This window comes from Pseudophryne corroboree, unplaced genomic scaffold (assembly GCF_028390025.1).
Source record: "Pseudophryne corroboree isolate aPseCor3 unplaced genomic scaffold, aPseCor3.hap2 scaffold_3011, whole genome shotgun sequence".
Classification (NCBI taxonomy): Eukaryota; Metazoa; Chordata; class Amphibia; order Anura; family Myobatrachidae; genus Pseudophryne; species Pseudophryne corroboree.
Genome location: NW_026969684.1, coordinates 1 through 25,414, shown reverse-complemented (window position 1 = coordinate 25,414; position 25,414 = coordinate 1). Strand labels below are relative to the sequence as shown.

General features: G+C 45.8%; 17 non-coding genes and 1 pseudogene across 17 annotated transcripts; 9 read left to right on the top strand and 9 right to left on the bottom strand.

Annotated features, from left to right (window-relative positions):
* Window positions 1-136: 136 nt before the first annotated feature.
* On the top strand, window positions 137-300 carry LOC135016622 (U1 spliceosomal RNA). The gene has a single exon (XR_010214638.1). It is a non-coding gene; the product is annotated as a U1 spliceosomal RNA (small nuclear RNA).
* Window positions 301-452: 152 nt separating this feature from the next.
* LOC135016611 (U1 spliceosomal RNA) lies at window positions 453-615 on the top strand. Its single transcript, XR_010214629.1, has one exon. It is a non-coding gene; the product is annotated as a U1 spliceosomal RNA (small nuclear RNA).
* A 671-nt stretch (window positions 616-1,286) lies between these two features.
* Window positions 1,287-1,450, top strand: LOC135016624 (U1 spliceosomal RNA). Its single transcript, XR_010214640.1, has one exon. It is a non-coding gene; the product is annotated as a U1 spliceosomal RNA (small nuclear RNA).
* Window positions 1,451-1,602: 152 nt separating this feature from the next.
* Window positions 1,603-1,765, top strand: LOC135016616 (U1 spliceosomal RNA). Its single transcript, XR_010214632.1, has one exon. It is a non-coding gene; the product is annotated as a U1 spliceosomal RNA (small nuclear RNA).
* Window positions 1,766-2,436: 671 nt separating this feature from the next.
* Window positions 2,437-2,600, top strand: LOC135016613 (U1 spliceosomal RNA). The gene has a single exon (XR_010214630.1). It is a non-coding gene; the product is annotated as a U1 spliceosomal RNA (small nuclear RNA).
* A 6,700-nt stretch (window positions 2,601-9,300) lies between these two features.
* On the bottom strand, window positions 9,301-9,416 carry LOC135016620 (U5 spliceosomal RNA). The gene has a single exon (XR_010214636.1). It is a non-coding gene; the product is annotated as a U5 spliceosomal RNA (small nuclear RNA).
* Window positions 9,417-9,702: 286 nt separating this feature from the next.
* On the bottom strand, window positions 9,703-9,819 carry LOC135016621 (U5 spliceosomal RNA). Its single transcript, XR_010214637.1, has one exon. It is a non-coding gene; the product is annotated as a U5 spliceosomal RNA (small nuclear RNA).
* A 961-nt stretch (window positions 9,820-10,780) lies between these two features.
* On the top strand, window positions 10,781-10,896 carry LOC135016619 (U5 spliceosomal RNA). Its single transcript, XR_010214635.1, has one exon. It is a non-coding gene; the product is annotated as a U5 spliceosomal RNA (small nuclear RNA).
* A 6,700-nt stretch (window positions 10,897-17,596) lies between these two features.
* Window positions 17,597-17,760, bottom strand: LOC135016601 (U1 spliceosomal RNA). The gene has a single exon (XR_010214619.1). It is a non-coding gene; the product is annotated as a U1 spliceosomal RNA (small nuclear RNA).
* A 671-nt stretch (window positions 17,761-18,431) lies between these two features.
* LOC135016615 (U1 spliceosomal RNA) lies at window positions 18,432-18,594 on the bottom strand. The gene has a single exon (XR_010214631.1). It is a non-coding gene; the product is annotated as a U1 spliceosomal RNA (small nuclear RNA).
* A 152-nt stretch (window positions 18,595-18,746) lies between these two features.
* Window positions 18,747-18,910, bottom strand: LOC135016623 (U1 spliceosomal RNA). Its single transcript, XR_010214639.1, has one exon. It is a non-coding gene; the product is annotated as a U1 spliceosomal RNA (small nuclear RNA).
* A 671-nt stretch (window positions 18,911-19,581) lies between these two features.
* LOC135016610 (U1 spliceosomal RNA) lies at window positions 19,582-19,744 on the bottom strand. Its single transcript, XR_010214628.1, has one exon. It is a non-coding gene; the product is annotated as a U1 spliceosomal RNA (small nuclear RNA).
* A 152-nt stretch (window positions 19,745-19,896) lies between these two features.
* On the bottom strand, window positions 19,897-20,058 carry LOC135016605 (U1 spliceosomal RNA). The gene has a single exon (XR_010214622.1). It is a non-coding gene; the product is annotated as a U1 spliceosomal RNA (small nuclear RNA).
* Window positions 20,059-20,749: 691 nt separating this feature from the next.
* On the bottom strand, window positions 20,750-20,895 carry LOC135016612 (U1 spliceosomal RNA; annotated as a pseudogene).
* Window positions 20,896-21,047: 152 nt separating this feature from the next.
* On the bottom strand, window positions 21,048-21,210 carry LOC135016603 (U1 spliceosomal RNA). The gene has a single exon (XR_010214620.1). It is a non-coding gene; the product is annotated as a U1 spliceosomal RNA (small nuclear RNA).
* A 2,361-nt stretch (window positions 21,211-23,571) lies between these two features.
* LOC135016617 (U1 spliceosomal RNA) lies at window positions 23,572-23,727 on the top strand. Its single transcript, XR_010214633.1, has one exon. It is a non-coding gene; the product is annotated as a U1 spliceosomal RNA (small nuclear RNA).
* Window positions 23,728-24,402: 675 nt separating this feature from the next.
* On the top strand, window positions 24,403-24,566 carry LOC135016606 (U1 spliceosomal RNA). Its single transcript, XR_010214623.1, has one exon. It is a non-coding gene; the product is annotated as a U1 spliceosomal RNA (small nuclear RNA).
* Window positions 24,567-24,718: 152 nt separating this feature from the next.
* LOC135016608 (U1 spliceosomal RNA) lies at window positions 24,719-24,881 on the top strand. The gene has a single exon (XR_010214626.1). It is a non-coding gene; the product is annotated as a U1 spliceosomal RNA (small nuclear RNA).
* Window positions 24,882-25,414: the final 533 nt, after the last annotated feature.

The window sequence follows — 25,414 nt, the reverse complement described above, 5'->3', positions numbered from 1 at the left end:
TGTTCATCTGAAAATATGTGTTCTCCCGGCAGTTGTTGTCCCCAGATGAGAGTTCCTTTGTGCTGCCTCAGTTGAATCTCCTTTACTTGACAGAGATGTGCCTGAGCAGCGGCCCTCCCCAGCCAATTCCCAAATCATACTTATTTTGCATAGGAGATACCATGGTCATAAAGATTGTTCTCCCAGGGTGAGGTTCATTCATTGCATTCTGGGTATGCTGACCCCTGTGATTTCCCCAAATGTGGGAAACTCAACTGCATTATTTGTGGTAGTGGGGGACTGTGTTTGTGTTTTCCTCTGGTCAGCTCTGGTAAAAGTCAGATTTCTTTGTCTCAGATCTTCCTCTAGCCTTGTTCTTCTTTCGAGAGTTCCATTGTGCTGCCTCAGTTTGATCTCCTTCACTTGACAGGGGGGTACCCAAGCAGCGACCCTCCCCAGCTCTAGCCCAACTCCTACATACCTGCCAGGTGAGATACTATGATCATGAAGGTGCTTCTCCCAGGGCAAGGCTCACCCATTGCACTCTGGGTGTGCTGCTCCTGCGATTTCCCCAAATGTGGGAAACTTGACTGCATAATTTGTGTTTCCCCTGGTCGGCTCTCGTATAATTCAGATCTCTTTGTCTCAGGTCTCTCTCCAGCCTAGTTTGCTGTCTGTTTCCACTTCTCTTTTCTTGAGCCGCTGCCTTCTATGCCCTTGTGCACTCTCCTGACTTCTCCTGTCTGCTTACTTTGTGCCTTCCAACGCACAATGCAAACTACAGGTAGTGCTGCAGGGCCCACACCCTTTTACTTGCCTTTCAGAGCAGCTCTGGAGCTGTTACAGTGCCCAGCTGCTGCAAGAAATCAGCTTGAATGCTTCAGGGGCTGGGGCATAGCCAACATGAGCCCCACACCGACGGAGGGTGGAGGTGTTTAATGCGAACTAAGGGTCATCCAAGCGCCGCAAAAGGCCGCCATGCCCTGCATACCCCTTTTCTCTTTTCATATGCAGATGAGGGTTCCAGCCAACTTTGGCCCACTGCTTGGATGACATCACCGTATGCAAATCCGTCTTCTGCAGACCTTTTCCCAGGAATGCTTGTACTAGTTGTTGCATTTGGTTTGTTGTTTGGGGGTGCTTCAGTATTAGGCAGCCTTCTGCTCTCCCATGTTCATCTGAAAATATCTGTTCTCCCTGCAGTTGTTGTCCCCAGATGAGAGTTCCCTTGTGCTGCCTCAGTTGAATCTCCTTTACTTGACAGAGATGTGCCTGAGCAGCGGCCCTCCCCAGCCCTATCCCAAATCATACTTATTTTGCATAGGAGATACCATTGTCATGAAGATTGTTCTCCCAGGGTGAGGTTCATTCATTGCATTCTGGGTATGCTGACCCCTGTGATTTCCCCAAATGTGGGAAACTCGACTGCATTATTTGTGGTAGTGGGGGACTGTGTTTGTGCTTTCCTCTGGTCAGCTCTGGTAAAAGTCAGATTTCTTTGTCTCAGATCTTCCTCTAGCCTTGTTCTTTTTTCGAGAGTTTCCTTGTGCTGCCTCAGTTGGATCTCCTTCACTTGACAGGGGGGTGCCCGAACAGCGACCCTCCCCAGCTCTAGCCCAACTCCTACTTACCTGCCAGGTGAGATACTATGATCAGGAAGGTGCTTCTCCCAGGGCAAGGCTCACCCAATGCACTCTGGGTGTGCTGCTCCTACGATTTCCCCAAATGTGGGACACTTGATTACATAATTTGTGTTTCCTCTGGTCGGCTCTCGTATAATTCAGATCTCTTTGTCTCAGGTCTCTCTCCAGCCTAGTTTGCTGTCTGTTTCCACTTCTCTTTTCTTGAGCCGCTCCCTTCTATGCCCTTGTGCACTATCCTGACTTCTCCCGTCTGCTTACTTTGTGCCTTCCAACGCACAATGCAAACTACAGGTAGTGCTGCAGGGCCCACACCCTTTTACTTGCTTTACAGAGCAGCTCTGGAGCTGTTACAGTGCCCAGCTGCTGCAAGAAATCAGCTTTAATGCTTCAGGGGCTGGGGCATAGCCAACATGAGCCCCACACCGAAGGAAGGTGGAGGTGTTTAATGCGAACTAGGGGTCATCCAAGCGCCGCAAAAGGCAGCCATGCCCTGCACACCCCATTTTTATTTTCATATGCAGACGAGGGTTGAAGCAAACTTTGACCCACTGCTTGGATGACATCACCATATGCAAATCCATCTGCTGCAGGCCTACTACCAGGAATGTTTGCACTAGTAGTTGCATTTGGTTTGTTGTTTGGGGGTGCTTCAGTATTAGGCAGCCTTCTGCCCTCCCATGTTCATCTGAAAATATGTGTTCTCCCTGCAGTTGTTGTCCCCAGATGAGAGTTCCCTTGTGTTGCCTCAGTTGAATCTCCTTTACTTGACAGAGATGTGCCTGAGCAGCGGCCCTCCCCAGCCCTATCCCAAATCATACTTATTTTGCATAGGAGATACCATGGTCATGAAGATTGTTCTCCCAGGGTGAGGTTCATTCATTGCACTCTGGGTATGCTGACCCCTGTGATTTCCCCAAATGTGGGAAACTCGACTGCATTATTTGTGGTAGTGGGGGACTGTGTTTGTGCTTTCCTCTGGTCAGCTCTGGTAAAAGTCAGATTTCTTTGTCTCAGATCTTCCTCTAGCCTTGTTCTTCTTTCGAGAGTTCCCTTGTGCTGCCTCAGTTGGATCTCCTTCACTTGACAGGGGGTGCCCGAGCAGCAATCCTCCACAGCTCTAGCCCAACTCCTACTTACCTGCCAGGTGAACTATGATCTTCACTGTTAGGGCAATCAGGATGTGGAATTCCCTGCCAGGGAAGGTGGTAATGGCGGACTCTGTAATTGGATTTAAAAAAGGAATGGATACATTTCTGAATGAAAAAGCTATCCAAGGTTATAATACTTAAAATATCAACATGGTTAATCCGGGGGTAACATGAGTTATAGTAGCTAACTAGTCATAAAACATTATTCAGCAAGTATGTAGAATCATCACAACTTAAAACAGGTTGAACACGATGGGCAATTTGCCTCTATTCAACCTCAAAAACTATGTTACTATATGTTACTATATTACTATGTTACTGTAGTATACAGAACACCACAATATAATGAGCAGTGATAGTGAGCACTGATGAGGATACTAGAACTGACACTGAGCAGCAAGATGCAGCACTGGACTATTAGTAATGTACTGTAGTATGCTGAGCACCACAATGCAGCACAAGACAATGAGCAGTGATACTGAGCACTGATGAGGATACTACTGAGAACTGACACTGAGCAGGAGAGACACACTACTAGTATTACAGAGCAGCAATAAGTAACCACTGATACTGAGCACTGATATTGAGATTTCCACTGAGAGAACATAGCCACGTCCTCTCCGCTCTCTCTTCAATGCACGAGTAAAAATGGCGGCAACGCGCAGCTCTTTATATGGAATCCGAATCTCGCGAGAATCCGACAGCGGGATGATGACATTTTCCCTTGTTCAGGTTTTCCGAGTCAGGCGGGAACAACCGAGCCTGCCTCGGACCAGTGTAAACCACGTGGAGTTCGTCGGGAATTCGGTTCTCGGAGAACCGAACCCGCTCCTCTCTACCTTATACCCATCAATTTTTTTATTTTCAATCTAAGCCCCTGCAGTTTTCTGTAAGCATCTGCTTCGCTATGATGATCAACAAGTCACAAGGGCAAACACTCAGGGCTTGAGGCGTAGATCTTAGGACCAGCTGCTACAAGCATGGCAGAGGTGTCACTATCACTGGTGACACCCAGAGAGGTGGCGAGGGAGATTGTAATGCAGTGCGCGCAGATAAGCAGTGCAATGGTAAAAAGGAGGCATGGTTTCATAGGTAGGGGCGTGGCCTGGTGGCCTGAATCTACATTTTGTTGCTCCGGGTGTCCCGGGGGTTGGGGGCTGCACCCGGGGACTAGTGTGTGTGCGGTGCTGGCTCCTGCACAGTGACAGGGCATGGCCACCGAGCATGACGCCTCCATTCTTGACCATGCTGTAATTGCAGTCGCACTGCAGTTCAGCGTGATCATATAAAATGGTGTAGCCTCCTGCTGGTGCAGACTGTATGTGCGCGCAGGAAGCCGCCACCATTTTTGTGATCACAGCGGCTGAATGTGATGTCATACAGCCGCTGTGACCACGCCCCCTGTGTCTCCTCCGTTGCAGACCCCATTTTGAAGCCTTGCCCCCGCACCGCTCCATCCCTGACTTGGAAATGGAGTGTTGCTGACCCCCCTCTCCCCCCCCCCCCGCCCCGATTGACAGGCAGAGGCGATCGCATTCTCTGCGGGGTGCCGCAGAAAATGCAGGCACATGCGTATGCTCTTAGCAATTTTTGCAGTTGGATCGCTTATTGTGATTGCAATCCAACCTGAATCAGGCCCTATTACCTATCACAATGCGCTGCGGGCAGTACAAAATTGGGTTAATATAGGAGTAAAACTCCCAGACCTGTGCTCCTTAACTGTACCTGGTGGCTAGTGGAGCGGCTGCCCAGTAATCAGTGTCCACGCCAGTGCGCACACGGTCCACCCCCTACGGCCACGCTCCCCTTCATCAGCGGCCTCGTGATCCGGAAGGGCGGTGTGTGTGTGACTGACCTTAGGAAGAAACTGGAGCCTCCGCTGCAGTGACCCAGCAACCAGGGCACGGGAGTATACAGCGCCGCTGGGAGTGATGAAGCTGCAGTAAAGATGTCTATTAGACCTAGCCTGCTGCAGCCCTTGTAGATTCTCATAAAACAAGTTCTTCTTTTCTTGTCAAAATTAATAGCTAAGAATAGGCTGCCTGAGGCAGGCCCCTGTTAAGAGGCCTGCTACTGAAGGCACCAACTACAAACTGAGCTCCCTGTTCATGGAAGCGGGGTTATAGAGGAGAATGCACTGAGCATCTTGGGAACAGTCAAAAGCTTTGAGCCGGTTGGTGCCTCAGATCAAGATCCTACTCTACACCCCAATGTGAATCCTTGTGGAGTCCAGTGTACCCCACAGAAGAAATTAATGTGTCACACCCATTGGCAGCAACCTTAGAATAGCTGCTGACGGGCACAATTGAGAAAGGAAGGGGGGGGGGACATTTGAATCCAGCACATAGATGCAATTCAAATATGTAATTTGTACCTTCCTATTTTAAAATATAATGGATGAACCTCACCCTGTGAGAACAATCTTCATGATCAAGAGATCTCATATGCAAAATAAGTATGAGTTGGGATAGGGCTGGGGAGGGTGGCTGCTCGGGCAGCCCCTCCCCCGTCAAGTTAAGGAGATTCAACTGAGGACGCACAAGGGAACTCTCGTCTGGGGACAACAACTGCAGGGAGACCACATCTGTTCAGATGAACATGGGAGGGTGGAAGGCTGCCTAATATTGAAGCACCATCAAATATCAAACCATATGCAACAACTAGTACAAGCATTCCAGGGGGAAGGTCTGCAGAAGACGGATTTGCATACGGTGATGTCATCCTAGCAGTGGACCAAAGTTGGCTGGAACTCTCATCTGCATATGAAAAGAGAAAAGGGGCATGCAGGGCATGGCGGCCTTTTGCGGTGCTTGGATGACCCCTAGTTCGCATTAAACACCCCCACCCTCCTTTGGTGTGGGGCTCATGTTGGCCATGCCCCATCCCCTGAAGCATTCAAGCTGATTTCTTGCAGCAGCTGGGCACTGTAACAGCTCCAGAGCTGTTCTGTAAGGCAAGTAAAAGGGTGTGGGCCCTGCAGCACCACCTGTAGTTCGCATTGTGCGTTGGAAGGCACAAAGTAAGCAGACGGGAGGAGAAGTCAGGATAGTGCGCAAGGGCATCCTTTTCTCTTAGTCCGTAGAGGATGCTGGGGTCACATTAAGAACCATGGGGTATAGACGGGATCCGCAAGAGACATGGGCACTTTAAGACTTTCAAAGGGTGTGAACTGGCTCCTCCCTCTATGCCCCTCCTCCAGACTCCAGTTATAGGAACTGTGCCCAGGGAGACGGACATTTCGAGGAAAGGATTTATTGTTAAACTAAGGTGAGCATCTTACCAGCTCACACCTTAAGCATGCCGCAGAACGTGGCATTCAACAGAACACAAGCCAACGGCATGAACAATTGCAGCAAAAAGCTGACCAGAACCATAACACAACATGTGTATAACCACAAGTAATAACTGCAGACACAGTATGGACTGGGACGGGTGCCCAGCATCCTCTACGGACTAAGAGAAAAGGATTTACCGGTAGGTATTAAAATCCTATTTTCTCATACGACCTAGAGGATGCTGGGGTCACATTAAGAACCATGGGGTTATACCAAAGCTCTTGAACGGGTGGGAGAGTGCGTACGACTCTGCAGCACCGAATGACCCAACTTGAGGTTATCATCAGCCAAGGTATCAAACTTGTAAAACTTAGCAAAAGTGTTTACTAAATAGCTGCTCGGCAAAGTTGCAATGCCGAGACTCCCCGACCAGCTGCCCAGGATGAACCCACCTTTCTAGTAGAATGGGTCTTCACCTAATTCAGTAACGGCAATCCTGCCGTGGAATGAGCATGCTGAATCTTACCACAGATCCAGCGCATAATGGTCTACATGGAAGCAGGACACCCAATCCTGTTGGGAGCATACAGGACAAACAGAGCCTCTGTTTTCCTAATCTGAACCGTTCTGGTGACATAAATTTTCAAAGTTCTGACCACAGCCAGAGACTTTGACTCAACGAAGGTGTCAGTGGCCAAAGGCACCATGTGGAAAGATGAACCACCTTCGGCAGAAATTGTTGACGTGTCCTCAATTCTGCTCTATCTTCATGAAAGATCAAATAAAGGCTCTTGTGATACTGCATGGTTTGTACTGTTTTCCATGTGCTCCCAGATCTTTCAAGCAAGTAGCATGGTCAAGAAAGTTCTGTTTGAAAAGTAACAACATTTACTGTCATTGTTATAGAATTTGGGAGAAAAAACAAGAAGAAATCTGCACTGTTGACGCACTGGACAGAATGAATGAATCATAAAATATAACCTTTATTAAGTATGTATTAAAATTGGATAAATATTAATATTATTATCCCAAACTGCAGTGAAACATAAAGGTTAAAATCACAGAACTAACATACATGTGCATAAGAAGAATAAAGAGATGTGAAAAAAAGGTTTAAAAAGCGTGTCCGTGTGTGATTATTTTTGAAGGCACAACCCTGGCGGGGTTGTTTATATAGATATATATGTTGCTAATAATCACTTTCTAGCGTAATGTTATTAAATAGCTGTTAGTATCTATGTCGTCAGGTACCACTGGGTCGTATCCTATATACTCCCTTCACTCAATAGGGGTTACCTCCCGGGAAGCCATCCCCATTGGCGAATTTGTGGGGGTGATTGAGTATAACCGGTAAGCTAACCTCCAATTTGTGGGGTGCTTAGGTAGATGGGGATCACTTATTTCTCTGTGTCCCCTAAGACTATATTCCTAAATTCAATACCATAGCTTTCTATATCGGATAAGGAATCACTTGATAGGGAAATCTCTATGCATCATGGAAAGATCATATTTATTAATATCCAAACTAAAAAAATGATGAATAGCTTTAATTTAGCTGTTTAGATATAGTTAATTGGCGAGATATACCAACAGGTGCGGTTGCCTTAAGGAATATGGCAATTCTAATATAAATAGCAGCCCTCCTTCATATAATCAGCCAGATCTTATTAAATCTGGTCCAGATATAGCCGTTCAGATATACTTAATTGACAACATATATCAATCGGTGGGGTTGCCTTAAGGAATATAGCAATTCCAATTCTCATATAAATAGCAACCTTCCTTCATATATTCAGCCAGATCTTATTTAATCTGATCTAGGCGTAGGCAATAATGCTTTCCTTAGAGGTATAGCCACCTCAATTCTTATTAGGAAGCAAAGTGTCTGTCATAATGGTTTATCCAATTCATCTAAGAAATAATATATTCCATGTGTCAGAGATTCATTACTCTCTATTTACACTGTTAAAGAGTTAATTCTTATTATGTTACAGTGTAATGAAATTATCATATAGGGAGATGTGGCAATTCCATGTGCTATATATATAATAACCCTTAGTGGTCCAGATTCCACAATGAGGAATTTTCTTATAAACCGCTGAAACACACAGCTATTTGACTGACTTCCAAATATATCTATCTCACTTTGTAACAGTCTTATGATAGAGAAACCGTTACATATTCGGTCACTTAGTTATCTAAAGGTAAACAGACTCAGTGTGAGGGTAATATAATATATCAAATGCGCTGTCAATAATCGTGGTAACTGGTGTAATAATGTGGTATATTGAGTATGCTAGTAAGGCATATAACTGCTCTCCAGCCTTTAAGTGTTACCAATCAATTTGTTACACTGTAAAGGATTTATGGTGTCCTGTTAGGACATGCAGCTGCTAGGCTGACTCAAAGATTTATCCATTTGTAACAATTATGTAACAGTTATATACATGTTACTGGTATTACATATAAATAGTATGACACAGGCCAGCAGTCCCATGTGTCTAGATTCCACAATAGGAGATTTTCTTTGTCTTATAAACTGCTGGAACACACAGCTGCTAGACTGACTTCAAATATATATACCGGTATTACTTTGTAACAGTCTTATAGTAAAGAGACTGTTACACACTGTCATTTAGTTATCTCAAGGTTAGCAGATTCTGTATTACTTTGTAACAGTCTTATAGTAAAGAGACTGTTACACACTGTCATTTAGTTATCTCAAGGTTAGCAGATTCTGTGTGAGGATAGTGTTCTGTTAGAACATGCAGCTGCTAGGCTGACTCATAGAAAATGTATCCATTTGTAACAAATGACACATACAGCATTAAATTAATATCTATAGCAGCCCATGTGACATCTCTACTCTTATCATAATTGTCTGGTTATTGCCAATCTGGACAGCAGGAGTGATATATATTCACTAGTCCCAATATCCCATCATATAAATATACCCACACTGATATACATTCTTATCAAGAGTTATTAGTAGCTATCTGTATGCACTTTAGACATTGTAATTGCTAAGTGACATCATATCTAGTGTATTCCTTTCTTATAGCTCAGCTTCTATTCCCTATTAGTGGAGACTAACAGCTAACATCATAATCATATATTTTTGTTTTATAACATTTCACATGAGTCAAATACACGCGGACACGCCGTGCCCTACACGCGTGTTTCACTGCATCTATGGCAACTTACATTAAAGCTAACAAGAAAGCACACTCGTTCTGTCTTTAAACTGATAAAAGAAACCCCAATAATATGGGGCATGCAAAAATTTAGATAAAACTCAGTTTTGCTCCTCTCCACGGAAATCTTTAGTAAAAGGCGAAAGATTTGTTCGTTCTGAAGAGAAACCAGAGCATGACCAAGATTCCACCTGTCGCCTGAGTGCCATGCCAGCAGTCCTCATTCAGCTCAAAGTGAGCACCCAATATGAAAGAAAGAAAGCAGATTTCTCACCAGGCTTCCCCTTGCTATAAGCATGGTTTGTACTCTTTTCCATGTGCTCCCAGATCTTTCAAGCAATTAGTATGGTCAAGAAAGTTCTGCTTGAAAAGAAACAGACATTTACTGTCATTGTTATACAAATAAACTTACATTAAAGCCAACAAGAAAGCTCACTCGTTCTGTCTTTAAACTGATAAAAGAAACCCCAATAATATGGGGCATGCAAAAATTGAGATAAAACTCAGTTTTGCTCCTCTCCACGGATAATCTTTAATAAAAGGCGAAAGATTTGTTCATTCTGAAGAGAAACCAGAGCATGACCAAGATTCCACCTGTCGCCTGAGTGCCATGCCAGCAGTCCTCATTCAGATCAAAGTGAGCGCCCAATTTGAAAGAAAGCAGATTTCTCACCTGGCTTCTCCTTGCTATAAGCATGGTTTGTACTGTATTCCATGTGCTCCCAGATCTTTCAAGCAAGTAGCATGGTCAAGAAAGTTCTGTTTGAAAAGAAACAAACATTTACTGTAATTTCTATGCAAATGAGCTTTCATTAAAGCACACTCATTCTATCTTTAAACCGATAAAAGAAACCCCAAAAAGATGGGGCATGCAAAAATTGAGGTAAAAAAATTGATGGGTATAAGGTAGAGAGGAGCGGGTTCGGTTCTCCGAGAACCGAATTCCCCACGAACTCCACGTGGTTTACACTGGTCCGAGGCAGGCTCGGTTGTTCCCGCCTGACTCGGAAAACCTGAACAAGGGAAAATGTCATCATCCCGCTGTCGGATTCTCGCGAGATTCGGATTCCATATAAAGAGCTGCGCGTTGCCGCCATTTTTACTCGTGCATTGAAGAGAGAGCGGAATGGACGTGGCTATGTTCTCTCAGTGGAAATCTCAATAGCAGTGCTCAGTATCAGTGGTTACTTATTGCTGCTCAGTAATACTAACTGAGTTTTATCTCAATTTTTGCATGCCCCATATTATTGGGGTTTCTTTTATCAGTTTAAAGACAGAACGAGTGAGCTTTCTTGTTGGCTTTAATGTAAGTTTATTTGTATAACAATGACAGTAAATGTCTGTTTCTTTTCAAGCAGAACTTTCTTGACCATACTAATTGCTTGAAAGATCTGGGAGCACATGGAAAAGAGTACAAACCATGCTTATAGCAAGGGGAAGCCTGGTGAGAAATCTGCTTTCTTTCTTTCATATTGGGTGCTCACTTTGAGCTGAATGAGGACTGCTGGCATGGCACTCAGGCGACAGGTGGAATCTTGGTCATGCTCTGGTTTCTCTTCAGAACGAACAAATCTTTCGCCTTTTACTAAAGATTTCCGTGGAGAGGAGCAAAACTGAGTTTTATCTAAATTTTTGCATGCCCCATATTATTGGGGTTTCTTTTATCAGTTTAAAGACAGAACGAGTGTGCTTTCTTGTTAGCTTTAATGTAAGTTGCCATAGATGCAGTGAAACACGCGTGTAGGGCACGGCGTGTCCGCGTGTATTTGACTCATGTGAAATGTTATAAAACAAAAATATATGATTATGATGTTAGCTGTTAGTCTCCACTAATAGGGAATAGAAGCTGAGCTATAAGAAAGGAATACACTAGATATGATGTCACTTAGCAATTACAATGTCTAAAGTGCATACAGATAGCTACTAATAACTCTTGATAAGAATGTATATCAGTGTGGGTATATTTATATGATGGGATATTGGGACTAGTGAATATATATCACTCCTGCTGTCCAGATTGGCAATAACCAGACAATTATGATAAGAGTAGAGATGTCACATGGGCTGCTATAGATATTAATTTAATGCTGTATGTGTCATTTGTTACAAATGGATACATTTTCTATGAGTCAGCCTAGCAGCTGCATGTTCTAACAGAACACTATCCTCACACAGAATCTGCTAACCTTGAGATAACTAAATGACAGTGTGTAACAGTCTCTTTACTATAAGACTGTTACAAAGTAATACAGAATCTGCTAACCTTGAGATAACTAAATGACAGTGTGTAACAGTCTCTTTACTATAAGACTGTTACAAAGTAATACCGGTATATATATTTGAAGTCAGTCTAGCAGCTGTGTGTTCCAGCAGTTTATAAGACAAAGAAAATCTCCTATTGTGGAATCTAGACACATGGGACTGCTGGCCTGTGTCATACTATTTATATGTAATACCAGTAACATGTATATAACTGTTACATAATTGTTACAAATGGATAAATCTTTGAGTCAGCCTAGCAGCTGCATGTCCTAACAGGACACCATAAATCCTTTACAGTGTAACAAATTGATTGGTAACACTTAAAGGCTGGAGAGCAGTTATATGCCTTACTAGCATACTCAATATACCACATTATTACACCAGTTACCACGATTATTGACAGCGCATTTGATATATTATATTACCCTCACACTGAGTCTGTTTACCTTTAGATAACTAAGTGACCGAATATGTAACGGTTTCTCTATCATAAGACTGTTACAAAGTGAGATAGATATATTTGGAAGTCAGTCAAATAGCTGTGTGTTTCAGCGGTTTATAAGAAAATTCCTCATTGTGGAATCTGGACCACTAAGGGTTATTATATATATAGCACATGGAATTGCCACATCTCCCTATATGATAATTTCATTACACTGTAACATAATAAGAATTAACTCTTTAACAGTGTAAATAGAGAGTAATGAATCTCTGACACATGGAATATATTATTTCTTAGATGAATTGGATAAACCATTATGACAGACACTTTGCTTCCTAATAAGAATTGAGGTGGCTATACCTCTAAGGAAAGCATTATTGCCTACGCCTAGATCAGATTAAATAAGATCTGGCTGAATATATGAAGGAAGGTTGCTATTTATATGAGAATTGGAATTGCTATATTCCTTAAGGCAACCCCACCGATTGATATATGTTGTCAATTAAGTATATCTGAACGGCTATATCTGGACCAGATTTAATAAGATCTGGCTGATTATATGAAGGAGGGCTGCTATTTATATTAGAATTGCCATATTCCTTAAGGCAACCGCACCTGTTGGTATATCTCGCCAATTAACTATATCTAAACAGCTAAATTAAAGCTATTCATCATTTTTTTAGTTTGGATATTAATAAATATGATCTTTCCATGATGCATAGAGATTTCCCTATCAAGTGATTCCTTATCCGATATAGAAAGCTATGGTATTGAATTTAGGAATATAGTCTTAGGGGACACAGAGAAATAAGTGATCCCCATCTACCTAAGCACCCCACAAATTGGAGGTTAGCTTACCGGTTATACTCAATCACCCCCACAAATTCGCCAATGGGGATGGCTTCCCGGGAGGTAACCCCTATTGAGTGAAGGGAGTATATAGGATACGACCCAGTGGTACCTGACGACATAGATACTAACAGCTATTTAATAACATTACGCTAGAAAGTGATTATTAGCAACATATATATCTATATAAACAACCCCGCCAGGGTTGTGCCTTCAAAAATAATCACACACGGACACGCTTTTTAAACCTTTTTTTCACATCTCTTTATTCTTCTTATGCACATGTATGTTAGTTCTGTGATTTTAACCTTTATGTTTCACTGCAGTTTGGGATAATAATATTAATATTTATCCAATTTTAATACATACTTAATAAAGGTTATATTTTATGATTCATTCATTCTGTCCAGTGCGTCAACAGTGCAGATTTCTTCTTGTTTTTTCTCCCAAATTCTATAACAATGACAGTAAATGTTGTTACTTTTCAAACAGAACTTTCTTGACCATGCTACTTGCTTGAAAGATCTGGGAGCACATGGAAAACAGTACAAACCATGCAGTATCACAAGAGCCTTTATTTGATCTTTCATGAAGATAGAGCAGAATTGAGGACACGTCAACAATTTCTGCCGAAGGTGGTTCATCTTTCCACATGGTGCCTTTGGCCACTGACACCTTCGTTGAGTCAAAGTCTCTGGCTGTGGTCAGAACTTTGAAAATTTATGTCACCAGAACGGTTCAGATTAGGAAAACAGAGGCTCTGTTTGTCCTGTATGCTCCCAACAGGATTGGGTGTCCTGCTTCCATGTAGACCATTATGCGCTGGATCTGTGGTAAGATTCAGCATGCTCATTCCACGGCAGGATTGCCGTTACTGAATTAGGTGAAGACCCATTCTACTAGAAAGGTGGGTTCATCCTGGGCAGCTGGTCGGGGAGTCTCGGCATTGCAACTTTGCCGAGCAGCTATTTAGTAAACACTTTTGCTAAGTTTTACAAGTTTGATACCTTGGCTGATGATAACCTCAAGTTGGGTCATTCGGTGCTGCAGAGTCGTACGCACTCTCCCACCCGTTCAAGAGCTTTGGTATAACCCCATGGTTCTTAATGTGACCCCAGCATCCTCTAGGTCGTATGAGAAAATAGGATTTTAATACCTACCGGTAAATCCTTTTCTCTTAGTCCGTAGAGGATGCTGGGCACCCGTCCCAGTCCATACTGTGTCTGCAGTTATTACTTGTGGTTATACACATGTTGTGTTATGGTTCTGGTCAGCTTTTTGCTGCAATTGTTCATGCCGTTGGCTTGTGTTCTGTTGAATGCCACGTTCTGCGGCATGCTTAAGGTGTGAGCTGGTAAGATGCTCACCTTAGTTTAACAATAAATCCTTTCCTCGAAATGTCCGTCTCCCTGGGCACAGTTCCTATAACTGGAGTCTGGAGGAGGGGCATAGAGGGAGGAGCCAGTTCACACCCTTTGAAAGTCTTAAAGTGCCCATGTCTCTTGCGGATCCCGTCTATACCCCATGGTTCTTAATGTGACCCCAGCATCCTCTACGGACTAAGAGAAAAGGATGCCCTTGCGCACTATCCTGACTTCTCCTCCCGTCTGCTTACTTTGTGCCTTCCAACGCACAATGCGAACTACAGGTGGTGCTGCAGGGCCCACACCCTTTTACTTGCCTTACAGAACAGCTCTGGAGCTGTTACAGTGCCCAGCTGCTGCAAGAAATCAGCTTGAATGCTTCAGGGGATGGGGCATGGCCAACATGAGCCCCACACCAAAGGAGGGTGGGGGTGTTTAATGCGAACTAGGGGTCATCCAAGCACCGCAAAAGGCCGCCATGCCCTGCATGCCCCTTTTCTCTTTTCATATGCAGATGAGAGTTCCAGCCAACTTTGGTCCACTGCTAGGATGACATCACCGTATGCAAATCCGTCTTCTGCAGACCTTCCCCCTGGAATGCTTGTACTAGTTGTTGCATATGGTTTGATATTTGATGGTGCTTCAATATTAGGCAGCCTTCCACCCTCCCATGTTCATCTGAACAGATGTGGTCTCCCTGCAGTTGTTGTCCCCAGACGAGAGTTCCCTTGTGCGTCCTCAGTTGAATCTCCTTAACTTGACGGGGGAGGGGCTGCCCGAGCAGCCACCCTCCCCAGCCCTATCCCAACTCATACTTATTTTGCATATGAGATCTCTTGATCATGAAGATTGTTCTCACAGGGTGAGGTTCATCCATTATATTTTAAAATAGGAAGGTACAAATTACATATTTGAATTGCATCTATGTGCTGGATTCAAATGTCCCCCCCCCCTTCCTTTCTCAATTGTGCCCGTCAGCAGCTATTCTAAGGTTGCTGCCAATGGGTGTGACACATTAATTTCTTCTGTGGGGTACACTGGACTCCACAAGGATTCACATTGGGGTGTAGAGTAGGATCTTGATCTGAGGCACCAACCGGCTCAAAGCTTTTGACTGTTCCCAAGATGCTCAGTGCATTCTCCTCTATAACCCCGCTTCCATGAACAGGGAGCTCAGTTTGTAGTTGGTGCCTTCAGTAGCAGGCCTCTTAACAGGGGCCTGCCTCAGGCAGCCTATTCTTAGCTATTAATTTTGACAAGAAAAGAAGAACTTGTTTTATGAGAATCTACAAGGGCTGCAGCAGGCTAGGTCTAATAGACATCTTTACTGCAGCTTCATCACTCCCAGCGGCGCTGTATACTCCCGTGCCCTGGTTGCTGGGTCACTGCAGCGGAGGCTCCAGTTTCTTCCTAAGGTCAGTCACACACACACCGCCCTTCCGGATCACGAGGCCGCTGATGAAGGGGAGCGTGGCCGTAGGGGGTGGACCGTGTGCGCACTGGCGTGGACACTGATTACTGGGCAGCCGCTCCACTAGCCACCAGGTACAGTTAAGGAGCACAGGTCTGGGAGTTTTACTCCTATATTAACCCAATTTTGTACTGCCCGCAGCGCATTGTGATAGGTAATAGGGCCTGATTCAGGTTGGATTGCAATCACAATAAGCGATCCAACTGCAAAAATTGCTAAGAGCATACGCATGTGCCTGCATTTTCTGCGGCACCCCGCAGAGAATGCGATCGCCTCTGCCTGTCAATCGGGGCGGGGGGGGGGGGAGAGGGGGGTCAGCAACACTCCATTTCCAAGTCAGGGATGGAGCGGTGCGGGGGCAAGGCTTCAAAATGGGGTCTGCAACGGAGGAGACACAGGGGGCGTGGTCACAGCGGCTGTATGACATCACATTCAGCCGCTGTGATCACAAAAATGGTGGCGGCTTCCTGCGCGCACATACAGTCTGCACCAGCAGGAGGCTACACCATTTTATATGATCACGCTGAACTGCAGTGCGACTGCAATTACAGCATGGTCAAGAATGGAGGCGTCATGCTCGGTGGCCATGCCCTGTCACTGTGCAGGAGCCAGCACCGCACACACACTAGTCCCCGGGTGCAGCCCCCAACCCCCGGGACACCCGGAGCAACAAAATGTAGATTCAGGCCACCAGGCCACGCCCCTACCTATGAAACCATGCCTCCTTTTTACCATTGCACTGCTTATCTGCGCGCACTGCATTACAATCTCCCTCGCCACCTCTCTGGGTGTCACCAGTGATAGTGACACCTCTGCCATGCTTGTAGCAGCTGGTCCTAAGATCTACGCCTCAAGCCCTGAGTGTTTGCCCTTGTGACTTGTTGATCATCATAGCGAAGCAGATGCTTACAGAAAACTGCAGGGGCTTAGATTGAAAATAAAAAAATTGATGGGTATAAGGTAGAGAGGAGCGGGTTCGGTTCTCCGAGAACCGAATTCCCGACGAACTCCACGTGGTTTACACTGGTCCGAGGCAGGCTCGGTTGTTCCCGCCTGACTCGGAAAACCTGAACAAGGGAAAATGTCATCATCCCGCTGTCGGATTCTCGCGAGATTCGGATTCCATATAAAGAGCTGCGCGTTGCCGCCATTTTTACTCGTGCATTGAAGAGAGAGCGGAGAGGACGTGGCTATGTTCTCTCAGTGGAAATCTCAATATCAGTGCTCAGTATCAGTGGTTACTTATTGCTGCTCTGTAATACTAGTAGTGTGTCTCTCCTGCTCAGTGTCAGTTCTCAGTAGTATCCTCATCAGTGCTCAGTATCACTGCTCATTGTCTTGTGCTGCATTGTGGTGCTCAGCATACTACAGTACATTACTAATAGTCCAGTGCTGCATCTTGCTGCTCAGTGTCAGTTCTAGTATCCTCATCAGTGCTCACTATCACTGCTCATTATATTGTGGTGTTCTGTATACTACAGTAACATAGTAATATAGTAACATATAGTAACATAGTTTTTGAGGTTGAATAGAGGCAAATTGCCCATCGTGTTCAACCTGTTTTAAGTTGTGATGATTCTACATACTTGCTGAATAATGTTTTATGACTAGTTAGCTACTATAACTCATGTTACCCCCGGATTAACCATGTTGATATTTTAAGTATTATAACCTTGGATAGCTTTTTCATTCAGAAATGTATCCATTCCTTTTTTAAATCCAATTACAGAGTCCGCCATTACCACCTTCCCTGGCAGGGAATTCCACATCCTGATTGCCCTAACAGTGAAGATCATAGTTCACCTGGCAGGTAAGTAGGAGTTGGGCTAGAGCTGTGGAGGATTGCTGCTCGGGCACCCCCTGTCAAGTGAAGGAGATCCAACTGAGGCAGCACAAGGGAACTCTCGAAAGAAGAACAAGGCTAGAGGAAGATCTGAGACAAAGAAATCTGACTTTTACCAGAGCTGACCAGAGGAAAGCACAAACACAGTCCCCCACTACCACAAATAATGCAGTCGAGTTTCCCACATTTGGGGAAATCACAGGGGTCAGCATACCCAGAGTGCAATGAATGAACCTCACCCTGGGAGAACAATCTTCATGACCATGGTATCTCCTATGCAAAATAAGTATGATTTGGGATAGGGCTGGGGAGGGCCGCTGCTCAGGCACATCTCTGTCAAGTAAAGGAGATTCAACTGAGGCAACACAAGGGAACTCTCATCTGGGGACAACAACTGCAGGGAGAACACATATTTTCAGATGAACATGGGAGGGCAGAAGGCTGCCTAATACTGAAGCACCCCCAAACAACAAACCAAATGCAACTACTAGTGCAAACATTCCTGGTAGTAGGCCTGCAGCAGATGGATTTGCATATGGTGATGTCATCCAAGCAGTGGGTCAAAGTTTGCTTCAACCCTCGTCTGCATATGAAAATAAAAATGGGGTGTGCAGGGCATGGCTGCCTTTTGCGGCGCTTGGATGACCCCTAGTTCGCATTAAACACCTCCACCTTCCTTCGGTGTGGGGCTCATGTTGGCTATGCCCCAGCCCCTGAAGCATTAAAGCTGATTTCTTGCAGCAGCTGGGCACTGTAACAGCTCCAGAGCTGCTCTGTAAAGCAAGTAAAAGGGTGTGGGCCCTGCAGCACTACCTGTAGTTTGCATTGTGCGTTGGAAGGCACAAAGTAAGCAGACGGGAGAAGTCAGGATAGTGCACAAGGGCATAGAAGGGAGCGGCTCAAGAAAAGAGAAGTGGAAACAGACAGCAAACTAGGCTGGAGAGAGACCTGAGACAAAGAGATCTGAATTATACGAGAGCCGACCAGAGGAAACACAAATTATGTAATCAAGTGTCCCACATTTGGGGAAATCGTAGGAGCAGCACACCCAGAGTGCATTGGGTGAGCCTTGCCCTGGGAGAAGCACCTTCCTGATCATAGTATCTCACCTGGCAGGTAAGTAGGAGTTGGGCTAGAGCTGGGGAGGGTCGCTGTTCGGGCACCCCCCTGTCAAGTGAAGGAGATCCAACTGAGGCAGCACAAGGAAACTCTCGAAAAAAGAACAAGGCTAGAGGAAGATCTGAGACAAAGAAATCTGACTTTTACCAGAGCTGACCAGAGGAAAGCACAAACACAGTCCCCCACTACCACAAATAATGCAGTCGAGTTTCCCACATTTGGGGAAATCACAGGGGTCAGCATACCCAGAATGCAATGAATGAACCTCACCCTGGGAGAACAATCTTCATGACAATGGTATCTCCTATGCAAAATAAGTATGATTTGGGATAGGGCTGGGGAGGGCCGCTGCTCAGGCACATCTCTGTCAAGTAAAGGAGATTCAACTGAGGCAGCACAAGGGAACTCTCATCTGGGGACAACAACTGCAGGGAGAACAGATATTTTCAGATGAACATGGGAGAGCAGAAGGCTGCCTAATACTGAAGCACCCCCAAACAACAAACCAAATGCAACAACTAGTACAAGCATTCCTGGGAAAAGGTCTGCAGAAGACGGATTTGCATATGGTGATGTCATCCAAGCAGTGGGCCAAAGTTGGCTGGAACCCTCATCTGCATATGAAAAGAGAAAAGGGGTATGCAGGGCATGGCGGCCTTTTGCGGCGCTTGGATGACCCTTAGTTCGCATTAAACACCTCCACCCTCCGTCGGTGTGGGGCTCATGTTGGCTATGCCCCAGCCCCTGAAGCATTCAAGCTGATTTCTTGCAGCAGCTGGGCACTGTAACAGCTCCAGAGCTGCTCTGAAAGGCAAGTAAAAGGGTGTGGGCCCTGCAGCACTACCTGTAGTTTGCATTGTGCGTTGGAAGGCACAAAGTAAGCAGACAGGAGAAGTCAGGAGAGTGCACAAGGGCATAGAAGGCAGCGGCTCAAGAAAAGAGAAGTGGAAACAGACAGCAAACTAGGCTGGAGAGAGACCTGAGACAAAGAGATCTGAATTATACGAGAGCCGACCAGGGGAAACACAAATTATGCAGTCAAGTTTCCCACATTTGGGGAAATCGCAGGAGCAGCACACCCAGAGTGCAATGGGTGAGCCTTGCCCTGGGAGAAGCACCTTCATGATCATAGTATCTCACCTGGCAGGTATGTAGGAGTTGGGCTAGAGCTGGGGAGGGTCGCTGCTTGGGTACCCCCCTGTCAAGTGAAGGAGATCAAACTGAGGCAGCACAATGGAACTCTCGAAAGAAGAACAAGGCTAGAGGAAGATCTGAGACAAAGAAATCTGACTTTTACCAGAGCTGACCAGAGGAAAACACAAACAGTCCCCCACTACCACAAATAATGCAGTTGAGTTTCCCACATTTGGGGAAATCACAGGGGTCAGCATACCCAGAATGCAATGAATGAACCTCACCCTGGGAGAACAATCTTTATGACCATGGTATCTCCTATGCAAAATAAGTATGATTTGGGAATTGGCTGGGGAGGGCCGCTGCTCAGGCACATCTCTGTCAAGTAAAGGAGATTCAACTGAGGCAGCACAAAGGAACTCTCATCTGGGGACAACAACTGCCGGGAGAACACATATTTTCAGATGAACATGGGAGGGCAGAAGGCTGCCTAATACTGAAGCACCCCCAAACAACAAACCAAATGCAACAACTAGTACAAGCATTCCTGGGGGAAGGTCTGCAGAAGACGGATTTGCATACAGTGATGTCATCCAAGCAGTGGGCCAAAGTTGGCTGGAACCCTCATCTGCATATGAAAAGAGAAAAGGGGTATGCAGGGCATGGCGGCCTTTTGCGGCGCTTGGATGACCCTTAGTTCGCATTAAACACCCCCACCCTCCTTCGGTGTGGGGCTCATGTTGGCCATGCCCCAGCCCCTGAAGCATTCAAGCTGATTTCTTTCAGCAGCTTGGCACTGTAACAGCTCCAGAGCTGCTCTGTAAGGCAAGTAAAAGGGTGTGGGCCCTGCAGCACTACCTGTAGTTTGCATTGTGCATTGGAAGGCACAAAGTAAGCAGACAGGAGGAGAAGTCAGGATAGTGCACAAGGGTGTAGAAGGGAGGGGCTCAAGAAAAAAGAAGTGGAAACAGACAGCAAACTAGGCTGGAGAGAAACCTGAGACAAAGAGATCTGAATTATATGAGAGCCGACTAGGGAAAACACAAATTATGCAGTCAAGTTTCCCACATTTGGGGAAATCGCAGGGGCAGCACACCCAGAGTGCAATGGGTGAGCCTTGCCCTGGGAGAAGCAACTTCATGATCATAGTATCTCACCTGGCAGGTAAGTAGGAGTTGGGCTAGAGCTGGGGAGGGTCGCTGCTCGGGCACCCCCCTGTCAAGTGAAGGAGATCCAACTGAGGCAGCACAAGGGAACTCTTGAAAGAAGAACAAGGCTAGAGGAAGATCTGAGACAAAGAAATCTGACTTTTACCAGAGCTGACCAGAGGAAAGCACAAACACAGTCCCCCACTACCACAAATAATGCAGTTGAGTTTCCCACATTTGGGGAAATCACAGAGGTAAGCTACCCAGAATGCAATGAATGAACCTAACCCTGGGAGAACAATCTTCATGACCATGGTATCTCCTATGCAAAATAAGTATGATTTGGGATAGGGCTGGGGAGGGCCGCTGCTCAGGCACATCTCTGTCAAGTAAAGGAGATTCAACTGAGGCAGCACAAGGGAACTCTCATCTGGGGACAACAACTGCAGGGAGAACACATATTTTCAGATGAACATGGGAGGGCAGAAGGCTGCCTAATACTGAAGCACCCCCAAACAACAAACCAAATGCAACAACTAGTGCAAGCATTCCTTGGGGAAGGCCTGCCGCAGATGGATTTGCATATGGTGATGTCATCCAAGCAGTGGGTCAAAGTTGGCTTCAACCCTCGTCTGCATATGAAAAGAGAAAAGGGGCATGCAGGGCATGGCGGCCTTTTGCGGCGCTTGGCTGACCCCTAGTTTGCATTAAACACCTCCACCCTCCGTCGGTGTGGGGCTCTTGTTGGCTATGCCCCAGCACCTGAAGCATTCAAGCTGATTTCTTGCTGCAGCTGGGCACTGTAACAGCTCCAGAGCTGCTCTGTAAGGCAAGTAAAAGGGTGTGGGCCCTGCAGCACTACCTGTAGTTTGCATTGTGCGTTGGACGGCACAAAGTAAGCAGACAGGAGAAGTCAGGAGAGTGCACAAGGGTATAGAAGGCAGCGGCTCAAGAAAAGAGAAGTGGAAACAGACAGCAAACTAGGCTGGAGAGAGACCTGAGACAAAGAGATCTGAATTATACGAGAGCCGACCAGGGGAAACACAAATTATGCAGTCAAGTTTCCCACAGGAGTATATAGGATACGACCCAGTGGTACCTGACGACATAGATACTAACAGCTATTTAATAACATTACGCTAGAAAGTGATTATTAGCAACATATATATCTATATAAACAACCCCGCCAGGGTTGTGCCTTCAAAAATAATCACACACGGACACGCTTTTTAAACCTTTTTTTCACATCTCTTTATTCTTCTTATGCACATGTATGTTAGTTCTGTGATTTTAACCTTTATGTTTCACTGCAGTTTGGGATAATAATATTAATATTTATCCAATTTTAATACATACTTAATAAAGGTTATATTTTATGATTCATTCATTCTGTCCAGTGCGTCAACAGTGCAGATTTCTTCTTGTTTTTTCTCCCAAATTCTATAACAATGACAGTAAATGTTGTTTCTTTTCAAACAGAACTTTCTTGACCATGCTTCTTTTTTGAAAGATCTGGGAGCACATGGAAAACAGTACAAACCATGCAGTATCACAAGAGCCTTTATTTGATCTTTCATGAAGATAGAGCAGAATTGAGGACACGTCAACAATTTCTGCCGAAGGTGGTTCATCTTTCCACATGGTGCCTTGGGCCACTGACACCTTCGTTGAGTCAAAGTCTCTGGCTGTGGTCAGAACTTTGAAAATTTATGTCACCAGAACGGTTCAGATTAGGAAAACAGAGGCTCTGTTTGTCCTGTATGCTCCCAACAGGATTGGGTGTCCTGCGTCCATGTAGACCATTATGCGCTGGATCTGTGGTAAGATTCAGCATGCTCATTCCACGGCAGGATTGCCGTTACTGAATTAGGTGAAGACCCATTCTACTAGAAAGGTGGGTTCATCCTGGGCAGCTGGTCGGGGAGTCTCGGCATTGCAACTTTGCCGAGCAGCTATTTAGTAAACACTTTTGCTAAGTTTTAAAAGTTTTAGAGTAAAGGAGATTCAACTGAGGCAGCACAAGGGAACTCCCATCTGGGGACAACAACTGCAGTGAGAACACATATTTTCAGATGAACATGGGAGGGCAGAAGGCTGCCTAATACTGAAGCACCCCCAAACAACAAACCAAATGCAACAACTAGTACAAGCATTCCTGGGGGAAGGTCTGCAGAAGACGGATTTGCATACAGTGATGTCATCCAAGCAGTGGGCCAAAGTTGGCTGGAACCCTCATCTGCATATGAAAAGAGAAAAGGGGTATGCAGGGCATGGCGGCCTTTTGCGGCGCTTGGATGACCCTTAGTTCGCATTAAACACCCCCACCCTCCTTTGGTGTGGGGCTCATGTTGGCCATGCCCCAGCCCCTGAAGCATTCAAGCTGATTTCTTGCAGCAGCTTGGCACTGTAACAGCTCCAGAGCTGCTCTGTAAGGCAACTAAAAGGGTGTGGGCCCTGCAGCACTACCTGTAGTTTGCATTGTGCATTGGAAGGCACAAAGTAAGCAGACAGGAGGAGAAGTCAGGATAGTCCACAAGGGTATAGAAGGGAGGGGCTCAAGAAAAAAGAAGTGGAAACAGACAGCAAACTAGGCTGGAGAGAGACCTGAGACAAAGAGATCTGAATTATATGAGAGCCGACCAGGGGAAACACAAATTATGCAGTCAAGTTTCCCACATTTGGGGAAATCGCAGGGGCAGCACACCCAGGTGAGATACTATAATCAGGACGGTGCTTCTCCCAGGGCAAGGCTCACCCATTGCACTCTGGGTGTGCTGCTCCTACGATTTCCCCAAATGTGGGACACTTGACTGCATAATTTGTGTTTCCTCTGGTCGGCTCTCGTATAATTCAGATCTCTTTGTCTCAGGTCTCTCTCCAGCCTAGTTTGCTGTCTGTTTCCACTTCTTTTTTTCTTGAGCCCCTCCCTTCTATACCCTTGTGCACTATCCTGACTTCTCCTCCCGTCTGCTTACTTTGTGCCTTCCAATGCACAATGCAAACTACAGGTAGTGCTGCAGGGCCCACACCCTTTTACTTGCCTTACAGAGCAGCTCTGGAGCTGTTACAATGCCCAGCTGCTGCAAGAAATCAGCTTGAATGCTTCATGGGATGGGGCATGGCCAACATGAGCCCCACACCAAAGGAGGGTGGGGGTGTTTAATGCGATCTAGGGGTCATCCAAGCACCGCAAAAGGCTGCCATGCCCTGCACGCCCCTTTTCTCTTTTCATAAGCAGATGAGGGTTGAAGCCAACTTTGACCCACTGCTTGGATAACATCACCATATGCAAATCCATCTGCTGCAGGCCTTCCCCCAGGAATGCTTGCACTAGTTGTTGCATTTGGTTTGTTGTTTGGGGGTGCTTCAGTATTAGGCAGCCTTCTGCCCTCCCATGTTCATCTGAAAATATGTGTTCTCCCTGCAGTTGTTGTCCCCAGATGAGAGTTCCCTTGTGCTGCCTCAGTTGAATCTCCTTTACTTGACAGAGATGTGCCTGAGCAGCGGCCCTCCCCAGCCCTATCCCAAATCATACTTATTTTGCATAGGAGACACCATGGTCATGAAAATTGTTCACCCAGGGTGAGTTTCATTCATTGCATTCTGGGTATGCTGACCCCTGTGATTTCCCCAAATGTGGGAAACTCGCCTGCATTATTTGTGGTAGTGGGGGACTGTGTTTGTGTTTTCCGCTGGTCAGCTCTGGTAAAAGTCAGATTTCTTTGTCTCAGATCTTCCTCTAGCCTTGTTCTTCTTTCGAGAGTTCCATTGTGCTGCCTCAGTTGGATCTCCTTCACTTGACAGGGGGGTGCCCGAGCAGCGACCCTCCCCAGCTCTAGCCCAACTCCTACTTACCTGCCAGGTGAGATACTATGATCTTGAAGGTGCTTCTCCCAGGGCAAGGCTCACCCATTGCACTCTGGGTGTGCTGCCCCTGCGATTTCCCCAAATGTGGGAAACTTGACTGCATAATTTGTGTTTCCCCTGGTCGGCTCTCGTATAATTCAGATCTCTTTGTCTCAGGTCTCTCTCCAGCCTAGTTTGCTGTCTGTTTCCACTTCTCTTTTCTTGAGCCGCTCCCTTCTATGCCCTTGCGCACTATCCTGACTTCTCCCGTCTGCTTACTTTGTGCCTTCCAACGCACAATGCGAACTACAGGTAGTGCTGCAGGGCCCACACCCTTTTATTTGCCTTACAGAGCAGCTCTGGAGCTGTTACAGTGCCCAGCTGCTGCAAGAAATCAGCTTGAATGCTTCAGGGGCTGGGGCATAGCCAACATGAGCCCCACACCGAAGGAGGGTGGAGGTGTTTAATGCGAACTAGGGGTCATCCAAGCGCCGCAAAAGGCCGCCATGCCCTGCATAACCCTTTTCTCTTTTCATATGCAGATGAGGGTACCAGCCAACTTTGGCCCACTGCTTGGATGACATCACCGTATGCAAATTCGTCTCCTGCAGACCTTCCCCCAGGAATGCTTGTACTAGTTATTGCATATGGTTTGATATTTGATGGTGCTTCAGTATTAGGCAGCCTTCCGCCCTCC